Raw genomic sequence first — 14,632 nt, forward strand, 5'->3', positions numbered from 1 at the left:
TTAGTAATTTGCCACAGTCGCTGTTTTAATGAAAAACGTATCGAGATAAAAATCGAGACAAACGAACTAACGTAAGGCTAGTGTATGTAAGGTAAATTATGTGTCATCGCCTCAGTGCCTCATAATAATTATGTACATACCTACAGCACGGAGAAGATTGGCCTACAAACACACCTACGAAAAGCTAGTTATTTTTCTTTTCTTTTTGATCTTTAAGGCCAAACAGTTGACCTCAGGTCAAATATGTTGGTATACTGCGGAATGTGATTTCAGTGCTCTATTCTTTTCTCCCGACATGCCAAGCCGATTTAGCCATTTCGTATTGTTATATCATTTGTCGAATATTATTAACTTCAGTCGAGAAAATCCGAAATTCGACCCCTGATTAACTCAGGTGCCACCGTTTTTTATCATGCGATAAAGAAGCAGTCGAGCTTCTTTGCTTTGCAGGTTTTGCGAGCTTTCTCGAATGTTATGAACCGCTTCACGCTACTTTCGTTAGTTTTTTTAGCTCTCTGGGAAGACAGGTATCCGCTCACCAAAATCGGATATCATATTCAATGTTCAGTTAGTTGAACTCCCGGTTCGTACGTGTCTACGTGTGTCTACGTGTGTATGCTCGTGTTCGTGTGTGTACGTGTTCTAATGATCCGACGTCCATGGCAGATAAACAAGGATATCTCGCTGCATCATATCATATACCCCTGACCTGCCCATGATTCTCACCCCGCTGACCCGGCGATATTCAATCAGCACCTCGCTGAATCTGAGACGCCGCTCCGCCGTCTTCCTTAATTAATTAGTTACCGGTTTCCTATCCATTTACCTGCATACCTTTCTTCGCCCATGACCCAGTCATAACAGCCCGGGTCGCGACAGCGTCACTCGACACTCCTGACTTCTAAGGGCACGTCCGACTCATTTGAGCACCTGTCTATAACCTGTTGTCATTTAACAAAACCGCCACTGACAATGGCCCGCACGGGCGGCCGTCCGACCCCCCCCCCCCCCCCCATCGTCGCCCGGGTGGCGCGATTACGACACGACGCGTGACACTGCCGATTCCACATTGACGCCTCGGCAGAAGGGTCGTCGACGATTGTTTCTAGCAGGCGGCAGTGTAAACGGTGCGCATGGGCGCAGCGGCCCGGCACGCGGCACAATGAATGACAGCCTGAATGGGTGGCGGCGCAGCGTCATGCAGCGCTGGCGGGCGGAGACGGGACGACGGAGACGAAGGACGGGAGACGGGTTGATGGAGCCGGACGGATGGAGGACGAAAGACTGAAGACGAGAGACGGAGACGGAGACGGAGACGAAGACGGAGGACGGGAGACGGAGATAAGGACGATGGGAAACGGAGACGGACGGAGACAGAGAACGGGAGACAGGCGGGAGACAGGAGATTGGATGACAGCAGACTAGAGACGGACGGATGGACGCCAGACGATTGCACGGGAGACGGACAGACAGGTCATGGCGGACCCGGACCGGGTGAAAGATCTGCCGACTACTTGAATATACGCTGGTCAGACACCTTATTGGGCATGTAGGAGTGGCCCGTCATACCTGACCCACCTACCACACTTGTCCAAGTTAGCCCTGTTGTCCCTTTTACTGCACGTGTCCCATTATCCAATATCCAACCTGTCCCACCGACTCCTTACATTCCCGCTCTGCTCCTGTGTCCCACCTACCTAACCTGTCCCACCTATCCTGCCTGTCCCACCTATCTTGCATGTCCCAGCTGTACCCCCGTGGCCCCTGGAGATAGTTTCCAGGCAGCATGCCGCCGCCACTGAATATTGCTCAACCATGAATGCATGCTTGCGTATGGCCCTCGGCGGCCTGGTAAGCCGACGGCCGTATATTATTGGCTTCTCTGCGACGCAACAGGGAGGGAATCAGGCTGGTCTGCTGGGATGGGAGCTTCAATAAAAACGGCGACTGTTGGCCGCTGGGTTGGCGGATTCACTCAATTGATCACAGGTCACTGACCATTACTATCTATCGACTTACGACTATTTGGCTGCTGACCGCTGACTAATAGTCAGTGACCGATGCTGGCCTACTGATGGCCGGTGACCTTGTCTGTCGGCCTTCTGAAGGGGTCATTGCGACACGCTCGGTGTACCGTCTGCCAGTGCTGCTAGACTCGACTATCTGTCTGACGCTAAAGCGGGAACATGCTGCCTCTCTGTGGCTGATGTGGCTCTAAAAGCTATTGCAGCTGACGTTTTATCCGCCAGCTTCTGATGCATTGGGATTTTGATATGCCTATTATCCGTGCCTCGCCGATGCTGGGGAGCTACATGTTCCCACCGTCTTCCTGCCGCCTCTGAAGCTCTGTACTGTGTTCCCGATGATGCTGAGGTTCTAACCTTTAGCAACGGCATGTTATGTTCCCTGGCCGACCGCAGTCTGCCAGGCTAGGTATCCGGTCATCAGAGAGCATATCGATCTGTACTGCAGGATGATGTATGACTTCCGTCCCGATAATCCGTGCCACACTCCCTACTACGGTCCTGAAAGACCCGCCGTGGGCGGCGCACTGGTCAGTGGATGCATGCGACTGTTGGTTCTCCCAGTGCTCAATTCGTACCCGGACACCTCTTCCTTGGAAACCGTGACGCTTCCACGACGTCACGGCATGCCGAGAATGTGACGGGGAGGACGGATCAGCGCCGTCAGGGGTCGGGCGCTCCTCTCGATTTGCACGTGCGGCCAGTGACAGGATTGGCTCGGCACGGTGCATTAGGACGCCGGTCACCGCCGCAGCTCTCTGTATGTATGTATGCGCGCCGGCGTGCCGCCAGTGATGAGCGCACGTTGGGCAATGCTCACCCTATCATGTGGTAACTCAGCAATGAGCAGGGTCGTGACAAATGGTGCGGCTCATTGGTGTGGAAACAGAGTTGATTGGTGATAAGAGGGTAAACTGTATTTGAGGAGCGCGGATGTGACTACATATGTCGGTATTTTGATTTGAATGTTAAATTTATTTGCAGACGCAACATGGTTTCAGTTTACATTTCAGTAGTTGGCACTATAGATCTCTGCTACATTGCGATAGGTACATACAGGGAAGACAGGATCCTACTGTACCTCCGGAAAAATTATACGATGGTGGCAGATATTAGGGATAATTCTCAAACTAATCTGACCATACCCATCGTGTCGAGAGCATGTAACATAATGGTGGCGAATATGGATTAGAGGAAGCGTCACTCGAGAAGAGACGACTCCCACTATTACATTTTAACAGGTTACGCCGTAAGCTGATAGTTGATACTGATGTCTGAAGGATCACAAGTTCATCAGTTAATTCTATTTGGAGATGCCAATTTAATTAACCCACACCATCGACAGTATAACGTCTATTTTGCGAGCCTTGATTGCAGGCACGATCGGCTTTCTTCTTGTCGTGGTACTCTGCAAAGCTATTAATAGCGTCTCACCATTTATGAATTATGATTATTGCTCGCTGGCTGATGGTGCTGATTATATGGTCAGCCGCACAGGCCTGACTGTAAGATAAAACTCAGCGTGATTATTGCTAGCACTTAATGTGTAGTAGAATCACCGGTAATCTTCCGTTAACTCAATTGTTTGTCTTACGATGATATTATTCAACACTGAATGGTGAATGCTTCAATGCGTTATTGAAGACAATGTTTTGCAAAGGTATCATCATTTTACTTGCAACATGCTTCGGAACGTCTGCCTTATAAATCCTGTTATTGCCACAGCCTTGTATTGCTTCGTGATACGCTGCCTGCTTCGTGATATGTCACACCCCTTTATACAATTCATTGTCAAAACGTAACCGTCTTCTGTCGACTGACCTATGTATTATAAAACCGCCGCTGCAGCGCGGCTACTGACGCGTATCGCCGCCCACTTGGCTGAGGCGAGCCATAGACCTGGCAAACGTCTGCACCTGACCCCTGTTCTTCCTTATCTGATCTTGCACGATCGTACCCTCTCTCGGTGTATGCTGCAGACTACACTCTCATCACATTTCTGTTCATTTGTCTAAGAGCACCTGGTGTTACGTTCCTTGGCGTAAGAGCACCTGACGTTACGATCCGTCCCCTCTGCTCTCAGGGCGGAGCGAAGCGAGACTGGTGTTACGTTTCGTTCCCTTTGCTCTCGGGGCGGAGTGGAGAGAGATTGACCTGTCTTACGCTCCGTTCCCTCTTTCTTCAGGGCCGAGTGGAGGTAGTTTGGCGTAGGAGACTTGATTTTACGTTCCGCTCCCTTTAGGGCGAAAGGAGGAGACTTGACGTTCCATAGTGTCACGCTCCGTTTTTTGTCCACAGGACGGAGAGAGTTTGACTTAATACATCCCGTTCCCGCTGTCCTCAGTGCCGAACGGAGGGAGATGGTCTGGCTGGTGTAGCCAGTAGAAACACTGTAACATACAGATATCTCTTGTATTTCGCCACAAAATCGAGACATATATAATTTTACATACGAACTTAGTTATCTAGTATTGCACACATGTTGGCGAGAACATCGAATGTAATAAACGAATACATATGGTTTTTAATATACACATAGCCAATACAATTGTCCAAACAATACAGCAGTTTAAGCGAACGGAACGTTAAAAGGGGGGCGCACAACTTAATCGAAGGCTTTAGCAATTTAGAGACTGGTAAAAGCGACACCTATTAGCAAAACTGTAACTCGCGGTTCACAGCATCTAGCGGCGACCGGCAGAAGTACATGGGCCTAGCGGTGACCGGCAGAAGTACATGGCTACATCACTCCCCCGCCCTAGTTAAACACCATAAAAAGATGTTTGGCGGCGAAGACGCGACGAACGACGGAGAGGGGGTGGCGAAGCAGGCGGCGGGTCCGGCGGCACGCGGCGAGCCGGACGAGAGCCGCCGGGGGCACCTGAGCGGCTGGGTGCAGGCGATGCAGCAGGCGGGCGGTCCACCGAGCTGTCTGTCGCTGTAGTAGGCGTGTCGTGCACCAGGACGTCCGGTGCTGCAGGCGGCGTTGCGGCAGGCATGTTGTCCGTGAAGGCCGGTTTACACCGAGCCAGGGTGACGGTGTCGCGTCGCCCGAGACGGTCGATGGTGACGGTGTGCTGGTCGCGGGATAGGACACGATAAGGACCGTCATAGACGTATTGGAAAGGAGAGCGATGCGAATCGCGTCGGATGAAGACGTGGGAGCAGGTTTGCATGTCTTGAGAGATGAAGATTTGGCGGGAGCCAGGACGAGGAGGGGTTGGACGGAGCTCCGACATGGCGGCGCGGAGACGAGAGGCTAGGGAAGCCGGATCAGAAGAAGTGTCCGACGACATGGGGGAGAGGAAGTCACCAGGAAGTCGGAGACTGCAACCATAGACTAGGTCTGCAGCAGTGCATCCGAGATCCTCCTTGAGGGCCGTGCGCACTCCGAGTAGCACCAGAGGAAGTCGGTCCGACCAGGAAGCGGCGTCGTCATCGGTCCGCAGAGCTGACTTCAGTTGGCGGTGGAAGCGCTCTACCATCCCGTTTGCTTCTGGGTGGTAGGCGCAGGTCCGGATCCGAGAGGTGCCGAGAAGCTTGGAGACCTCTGTCCAGAGGCGGGACTCGAACTGGGATCCTCTGTCGGTGGTGATGAGTTCGGGTACTCCGAAGCGGGCGATCCAGCCGCTGACGAGATGCCGAGCCACCGTGACGGCGTCCATGGTGGGCAGAGGAATTGCCTCGGGCCATCGGGTGAAGCGGTCGACGACAGTCAGGAGATAGGAGTTGCCATGGGACGGAGGAAGTGGTCCGACAAGGTCGATGTGGATGTGCAGGAAGCGAGAGTCAGGTGGCTGGAAGCTGCCCATGGGTGGCTTCGTGTGGCGCTGGATCTTGGCACGCTGACAGTGCTGGCAGCTCCGGACGAAGGCACGGATGTCCGCGTTGATGTGGGGCCAGATGAACCTCGATGAGATGAGATGACGCGTAGCGTTGATGCCAGGATGAGACAAGTCGTGGAAGCTCTTGATGATGGAAGGGCGGAGTCTGGCTGGGACTACAGGTCTAGGTGTGGCCGTTGAGGTGTCGCACCAGAGACGTAGATGCGGATGATCAGGGACTGGGAAGTCACGGATGACCAGAGATGAGGATTGTTGCAGCTTCGGCAGGTCAGGATCGTTGGCTTGGTGTAGGGCGATGTCGGCCAGGCTCAGAAGGCCGGGTGAAGGTGTAGCTGCGGCAGAAGCTGGCGCAGACACTGAGCTGATCCGTGAGATGGCGTCAGCTACCGGGTTGAGGTGTCCAGGAACATGTCCGATCTTGCTGGTGTGCTGCAGAATCAGGTCCATGTGACGTTGTTCACGGAGAGAATGGTTGGCGTTGCCGTTGGCCTTGAGAGCAAAGACGAGCGGCTTGTGGTCCGTGAGGATCTCGAAGTCGCGTCCTTCCAGATAGGGCAGGAAATGTCGCACGGCGAGGTACATCGCGAGCAATTCCCGTCCAAAGGTGCTGTAGCGGCGTTGGGTGGGCGTGAACTTGCGCGAGAAGAAGGCGAGAGGCTGGAGAGAACCACCAACTCGCTGGTGGAGCACGGCGCCGGCTGCCGTGCTGCTGGCGTCAGTGCTGAGGCTCAGAGCTGCATCTTTGACGGGATGAGCGAGCTGGGTGACGTCAGCGAGGGCGGCTTTGGCTGCAGAGAAGGCGGCGTCTGCCTCTGGGGTCCATGTGACTGAAGCAGCTCGGTCGTCTGAGGCAGTCAGGCCGTGGAGAGGCGCCAGAAGAGCAGCAGCGTGTGGGATGAAGCGGTGGTAGAAGTTGATCATCCCCAGGAACTTCTTGAGGCTCTTCTTTGACTCTGGACGGTCGAAGTTCTTGATCGCACTGACTCGATCGTCGAGAGGAGTGATGCCTCCGCTGGAGATCTGGTGGCCGAGGTAGGAGATGCTTTCCATGCCGAAGGCGCACTTCGATGGGTTGAGGAGCACACCGTTGCGGGAAAGACGGCTGAAGACCTCTCGGAGGTGTGTGAGATGTTCCGAGATGCTGCTGCTGGCGATGAGGATGTCGTCTACATAGACGAAGGCGAAGTCCAGGCCACGGAGGATGTGATCCATGAACCTTTGGAAGGTCTGAGCGCAGTTCCGGAGACCGTACGGCATACGGAGGAACTCGAAGGCGCCGAAGGGCGTTGTGATCGCTGTCTTGGCGATGTCTTCTGGGGCCATCGGTATCTGGTTGAAGGCCCTGACGAGGTCGAGCCGAGAGTAGATCGATGTCCCAGCGAGGCAGGCAGTGAAGTCGTGAAGATGTGGTAGTGGGTACCGGTCAGGCACTGTGATGCGGTTAAGTGCACGGTAATCACCACAGGGTCTCCAATCTCCAGACGACTTGGGCACCATGTGCAGCGGTGATGCATACCGACTGCTGCTGGGTCGGATGACTCCGAGACTGAGAAGGCGCTGGAACTCTGCCTTGGCAGTGGCGAGTCGAGCTGGATCCAGACGGCGTGGGCGGCAGAAGACCGGAGGGCCGGTAGTCTCGATGTGATGTCGGACTGAGTGCTGTGGCTCCGGGTGATGTGACGGCTGGGTGAGGCTGGGGAATTCTCGAAGGAGGTTAAGGAATGTTGGGTTGTCGGTTCCGACGACGGCTGTCAGTCCGGTGGATGGCACTGAAGAGTGGGAAGCAGGTGAAGACAACTCAGTTAGGTGGTCGATGAGACGGCCTCTCTTGGTGTCGACGAGGAGATCATACGAGGAGAGGAAGTCGGCTCCTAGGAGAGGATGGGAGACGTCCGCGATGATGAAGATCCAGTTGAAATCTCTTCTGAGGCCGAGAGAAAGCGTGAGCATGCGCTGACCATAGGTCTGGATGCTGCTGTTGTTGGCTGCTTGCAGATCCAGTCCGTTGGTTCCGCGAGCACGATCGGTGGGTGTCGCTGGAAGAACACTGTACTCGGCTCCAGTGTCGATGAGGAAGGTGATGCCAGTGTTGTTGTCCTTGAGTCTCAGAAGGCCGCTTGCTGGAGGGACGTCAGGGTTGAGCAGGGCAGGTGCAGACGTCTGTGTCACCTGTCCTACTGCTGGTTTCCCGAGGTCTGAGTTGCGGTTGCAGACCACGAGCACGGTGACTGACATGAGCGCGCGTTGGTACCGAACTTGTGGTGGTACCAGCAGAAGGAAGCACCAGCGCCGGAAGACGTGTTGGTTGCAGGGCTGGGTGACCGGGCAGCAGCAGCAGACAGGTCGCGTGGTGGACGGTGGCGAGCGCGGCCGGGGGCACGGGATGCTGATCTCTCTCGGCGGCGCGTCTCGTCCACCAGTGTGGCGACTGATGTTGTGAGGGCCGTGATACCAGTCAGCAGCTGGCTCATCAGGTCTTGGAGGTGGAAGGGTCCTGCAGGAGCAGCAGGTGAGGCTGCAGCAGGCGCAGAAGTCGATACCGCGGCGAGAAGACCTGAGGTAGGTGCAGCGACGTCCGACTGCTGCGGAAGCTCCAGGAGTCGGTCGGCAGTGCTAGCGATGGTCGCAAGGTCCGTCCCAGGCGGCAGGCACTGGAGGAAGGGCTGAGTCCGAGGCGGAAGAGCATTGAGGAAGATCTGACGGATGAGCGGGGAATCTTGTGAGCCTTCAGCTTCAGCAAGGTCCAGGAGATGCCGAAGGAATTGGGAAGGACGCCTGTCGCCGAGTTGTTGGCCAGAGAGCAGGCAGCGAAGACGCTGTTCGACTGATTTGCCGAACCGCTGACGGATGGCGTCGGAAAGGATGGTGTAAGGTCGGTCTAGAGGAGGGTTGCGGAGGATGTCAGTGAAGTCGCGCAGGAGGTGGCCAGGAAGGAGAGTAGCGGCGATCCGGAAGCGGCTGAGCTCATCGTCCACAGCTGCCTGGGAGAAGAAGAGGTCGAGCTGGACGAGCCAGATCACGGGGTCCTCCTCGAAGAAGCGCGGCGGCGCGACGTGGCTGCGTGGCGCGGTCGCCATGCGGAGGTAGTCCGGTTGGGCGGCAGCGGCAGCAGCAGCGGCACCGGAGGCAGCGGCAGCGGCAGTGGCATCCGAGGCGGCGGCGGCGGCTGCACCGGCACCGGCAGGCTGGGTCTTCTGGTCCATGGCTGCCGAGAGCAATGGTCGGGAAGATCGGTGGCGGCGACGGCGATACGGCGATCGGCAGGTGCTGCGGTGCAGCTGCAGAGGTAGCCGGACGGTAAGGTGAGCCGATGAAGTAGCTGGATCGTAGTGCAGCAGTAGTAGTCGGCGTTATCCAGTTCCACTCAGCACAAAAGTAGGATCCTCGTGGAGACACACCATCCGCCACTTCCTTCCTACACAAAGAGAGCTGGAGGAGATAGCTCAGGGTGCAGGCCAGTGTCGGTGTGACTGGGAACACGAGGGGATAGCGATCCCATGGTGCGTAGAACGCGGGGTCACCAATCTGGCTGGTGTAGCCAGTAGAAACACTGTAACATACAGATATCTCTTGTATTTCGCCTTTTTCTTTTCTTTTGTTGTGATTTGGGGCATTTCGGCCCAATCGACCATTTCATGCCCTATGTTCAAGATGTATATATTACGCACTATGTATGGTGTTTTATGCTTATATTCTCAGAAAAAGGTTTGTATCCTTCAGAAAAGTGAAGAGGAGATCTTGTAAATGCTGTTCCTTATCTCCAAGAATTGTCGCTAAGGTGAATGGTAAGCCGTCTTTGTTGCATGCTTGTATAAGTGGCCGTCTTTCCCTGTGATATTTTCGACAATCTGTGATAATATGATCAACGGTGATTGGGGTATGGCAAAGATTGCATTGTGGCCGGGGTTCTTGTTTGTAAATATGACTGTGTGTGAGTATTGTATGTCCCAGCCGCAAACGGGCCAGCATTTTTTCTTCGTGTCTATTTTTCCTGTTGGAAGAATGCCACTCTGTGATTTCGGTTTTAATGCGTCTAAGTTGTGTCGCTCGTGATGTATCAGCCCATTGCTTCCTCCAAAGATCGAGTGCCCTGTTTCTCAAAATGTTTTTGATGTAGTGGTATTCTGCTGGAATGTGTGAAATATTTGCTATGGTAAGAGCATCTTTGGCATACTTATCAGCTTGAGTGTTACCATATATTCCACTGTGTCCCGGTATCCACATGAATTTTATGTGTGCACCTTGACTCGATAGCGTTTGATGCAAATTGATCAATTGTATAAGCAATGGTGATGATGGATATTCAGTATGCAATGACTGAATTGCGGAGCGAGAATCTGAGCATATCACCACTTTGTGCCATTCCTTTTCTGCGATAATTTTCAAGGCTGTGAACAATGCATGTAGTTCCGCAGTGTAGACGCTGGTTTCGTTCTGGAGGCGACTTTGTTTTATAACGTTATTATTTTCACCAGGACAAAATACAGCGTAAGCTGCTCGATCACCGTCTTTGGAACCATCAGTGTAAATAAAATAAAAATCGTGAAGTTGTTCTCGTGTTTGGATAAATTTTTGTTGCGTTTCTTCCATCGACATGTGCTTTTTAGAGCCGTCGAAAAGAAGCATTGTGTCCCTTTGTTTTCTCCGCCATGGTGGAGTGCTAAGTTTCGGAAGTGGTTGTATATTTGGCTGCTCGTAGTTTAAGTCTGTTGTGAATTTTTTGTGTCTAGAAGCAATGGTCAAACCTGACCTCTTTTCCGCAGGACCCAGATAATTGTGGTGGATCGACGGTAAAATGCGAAGAGATGCAAAAGTGTTGTGTTGTGGATGAAACAAAACCTTTGATATGTATCGTAATGATAGTTCCATTCTACGGATATTCAGAGGAGGTACAACCGCTTCTACCTGAAGAGACGGGATTGGCGAAGTCTTCATGGCTCCGGTTGCAATGCGAATGAATGTGTTCTGAATAGTTTCTAATTTTTTAAGCGTATTGCTACTGGCTCCTGCATAAACTACGGCACCATACTCAATAATCGGCAAAACTATGGCTTTGTACAAGCGAAGCAAAGTTTTCCGATCGGCACCAAAATCTGTGCCGGCTATGCATCGGAATAAGTTAAGACGTTTCATGCATTTTGTGTGGATATGTTGGACGTGTTTGCTCATACTAAGTCTGGGATCCAGAACTACACCGAGAAATTTAAACGAGTTGACGCGAGGGATAACGTTGCCAGAAAGTCTTAGATCTGAGGCTTGTTGCATGCGACTATTTTTAGTAAACGTCATAACGGCCGACTTCGCAGGTGAGAAAATAAAGCCATTCTTCTGGGACCATGTGTCAATATTATTCAAGGCTCTCTGTAATCGTGGAATAGAGTGCTGCGAGTCAGAATCTGAGCACCAAATAGCACAGTCGTCTGCAAATAAAGAATAATTGATACCTGGCAGAGCTGTATCGAAAAGATCATTAATCATTATATTGAAAAGAGCAGGCGACAAGCAACTTCCTTGTGGTAAACCGTTTTCGAATTGGTAGGTATCCGAGTGTATGGACCTATATCGAACGTGGAACTTGCGAGTACCCGACAGAAATCCAACTAAGTAGAATGCAAGATGACCTCTAAAACCCATTTGGTGAATTTTATAAATCAAAGCCGGTCTATATACCATATCGTAGGCCTTTGAAATGTCCAGGAAGACTGATGTAGTTTGTTTTTTATATTTATAAGCTTTTCTGATGTCAGTTTCCAACCTTATGATATGATCGTATGTCGTATGATTTTTTCTGAAGCCACTTTGGAAAGTGGAAATCAAACTTTTTTCCTCTAGGTACCAAGTTAAGCGTTTACTAACCATTCGTTCATATATTTTTCCAAAGCAACTTGTTAAAGCAATCGGTCGGTAATGTTCGGGATTTTTCCTATCTTTTCCGGGTTTGGGTAGTGGAATGACTTCAGCTTGTCGCCATGCATCCGGAAAAAGGTGCTTTGTCCATAAGTCGTTAAAAGTTGCTAGCATAAATTCTAAGGTGCTGTCAGGTAGGCGTCGGAAAAAAGCGTAGTGTAATTTATCAGGCCCCACAGAAGTGTTTCCGGTCGAGGAAATAGCTTGCCGCAGCTCATCGAGAGAAAATATGTCGTTATATGTTTCTACATTGTTTGATGTGAAAGCATTTAGTGGTAGTTCAAATGTTCTTCGATTGTTTACAGTAAAACTCGCTCGGTAGTTCTGGGATGAACTAGAGTGAGCAAAAGCTGCTGCTATCGTGTCAACGATTTCTTGTGGTTGTGTAATGAGTGTGTTATTGACGCGAAGAATCGGAAGACTGGAAAAACATTTTTTACCGGATAGGGAGCGAACCAGAGACCATACCTTACTAAGTGGTGTTTGATAGTTAAATTGCGATATGAACGAACACCATGAAGATTTCTTAGCTTCACGAATAACCTTCCTACAAATGGCTCTTTCTTTATTTCTTGCAATTAAACTATCATCATCACGGAGCCGCAAAAATCTTCGGAAAGCTCTTTTTCGTTTCGCGAGTGCTCTTGCCACATCCGGGGACCACCACGGAACCCGTTTACGTCTGGGTGACGCCGTTGTTGTGGGAATCGAGTTGTTTGCGGCTGTGAGTATTATGTCTGTAAGAAAGGCGATGCCCTGCTCAGGTGAGTGGAACTGTTCGTGATCAATGTCACAAAACTCTTCGAACTTTGCCCAATCGGCTTTCTTCAAGTTCCACCGCGGAAAGAAGGTAGAAGTAGCATCCTCATTAGCTTGGAAAGTTGTTTGCAGTTTGATTGGATAGTGATCGCTATGATGAATATCACAATCTACTAACCAATCAAAAAGGGTAGCGATTTGTGGCGAACATATGGAAAGATCAATGGCAGATTCACTATTGTGTGCTAATGAAAAATGTGTGCTGTCTCCTTTGTTAAGGAGAACAAGTTGATTAGTGTCCAGGAAACGTTCAACTATTTCACCGCGCTGATCGGAGACTCTAATGTTACGACCCCACATCGGACTATGGGCATTAAAGTCTCCGAGCAAAAGGAACGGATGTCGAAACTGTGCTATAAGATCATTTAGATTTCTCTCCAGTGTATGATTATCTGTATTCGGAGGAATGTAGACTGAGCATATATCTATATTCCTTCCATGCAACCGGATAGTACAAGCAACCGCTTGTAACGGAGTGTTAAGAGTAATGAGGTCATGCACATAATCATTGCTTATGTATAAGGCGGTGCCGCCGTGGCGCCGCTCACCATCGGTCTCATCGTAGCGATAGAGAGAATAGTTAAATAAAGAAAAATTGTAAGGGTCTGTTGGGAGAAGCCATGTTTCCTGTAACGCGATAACGATTGGGGCTAAGAGTAAGAAAAACATCTTGCTTTCGGCCCAGTTTGAAACTAGGCCTCGGCAGTTCCACTGGAGTAGGCTGTTTATTGTGTTTCTAAGAGAGAGTATTTGTTAGACACACCACGACGGGGCGAAGCCCAACTTGACGCACGGTTGTGGCCCAGTGACACTCTGACAGGTGGACGTGACGTGCGTGTGCCTGTAGACTGTCGATGATCTGCTGGGGGCTGGGGGCGGGGTCCTTTCGAGCGCTGGACCTTTGTCCAGGCTGCCGTGGAGCGAGCAGCTCCGGCAGAGGGCTTGTTCTGCTGAGCGATCTCTGGTGAAGCCTCAGGCTGTGACTCGGGGGGAGAGGAAGGCATCGGGTCACCAAAAATGGTCTCCGTCGCGTCGCTGGTGTTTGTGGATGTGATCGTCGACGCAGTCAGGGGCTTCAGACACTGCAGAGGGGGGAGTGCCGAGATCGGGTCCGTCTGTGTACTGCACGAAGTGGTCTGAGTAGTGGCGGCCTTGGCATAAGACCGACCGGGAGCCGGAGTGGCAGCCTCTGCCTCAACGCGTCGGCGGGCGTCGGGATAAGAGCAGCCGGACTTAGCCTTGACTTCGCAGATGCGTTTTTCCTTTTTCCACGTGGGGCACTGTGAGGAGGAGACAGAGTGGTCTGTGCTACCACAGCTCAAGCAAGAGACTGGCTTAGAACATTCGGAGTTCTCATGAGGGGCCTCACCACATCTCTGACAGCGAGCAGCCTGACGACAAGTGGAGCTTCCATGTCCGAATCGTTGGCACTTGAAGCACCGGAGTGGATTTGGGATGAACACCCGGACATCTTTTTTGAGCCAGCCAATGGCTATCTTTTCGGGCAGGGTCGTGGTTTCGAACGTGAGAACGAGCAGGCTGGTGTCCCGTCGCTGACCATCACGGAAGGTCGTGAGGCGTCGGATGTGGGTCACACCCTCTCCCCTCAGCTCGGACAGGATCTCATCCTCGGACATGTGACGGAGTTCTGGAGCGAAAATCGTGCCTTTAGAAGAGTTGCGGGCCTGGTGGAGGGATACCGTTACGTCCTTGCCACAGAAAACTTTCGTCTTCAGGAGTGCCTTGGTGTCTTTCCGGTTGTGAGTCTTGATAACTAGCGTACCGTTCGCTGGGGCTTCAATGTCGGGGCCATGCTGTCCACAGATAGCAGCGATCTGCTTCTGAGGCCAAAAAACGTTAATCTTCCGGAAAGAGAAGTCACTATCGCTAGCCTTCACTACCAGATAAGAGCCGTCGAGAGACAAGTACGGTTCGAGTGGAGATCGATCGACAGAAGCACAGGCAGGTGCGTTGGCCAAGTTCGTGCGCGGGTCAGAGCTCCGGGAGTGGTCGGTGGACGGGCGAGGGTCATGGCTC

The 14,632-nt window shown here is 52.0% G+C and overlaps 1 protein-coding gene across 7 annotated transcripts in view; it reads left to right on the top strand.

The window, feature by feature from the left end:
* Positions 1-14,632, top strand: part of LOC122368271 (ryanodine receptor-like) — a 124,521-nt gene that overhangs the window by 97,976 nt on the left and 11,913 nt on the right. The window lies entirely within an intron of this gene.

The sequence above is a fragment of the Amphibalanus amphitrite genome, unplaced genomic scaffold, assembly GCF_019059575.1.
Source record: "Amphibalanus amphitrite isolate SeventyFive unplaced genomic scaffold, NRLGWU_Aamphi_draft 000935F_arrow, whole genome shotgun sequence".
Classification (NCBI taxonomy): Eukaryota; Metazoa; Arthropoda; class Thecostraca; order Balanomorpha; family Balanidae; genus Amphibalanus; species Amphibalanus amphitrite.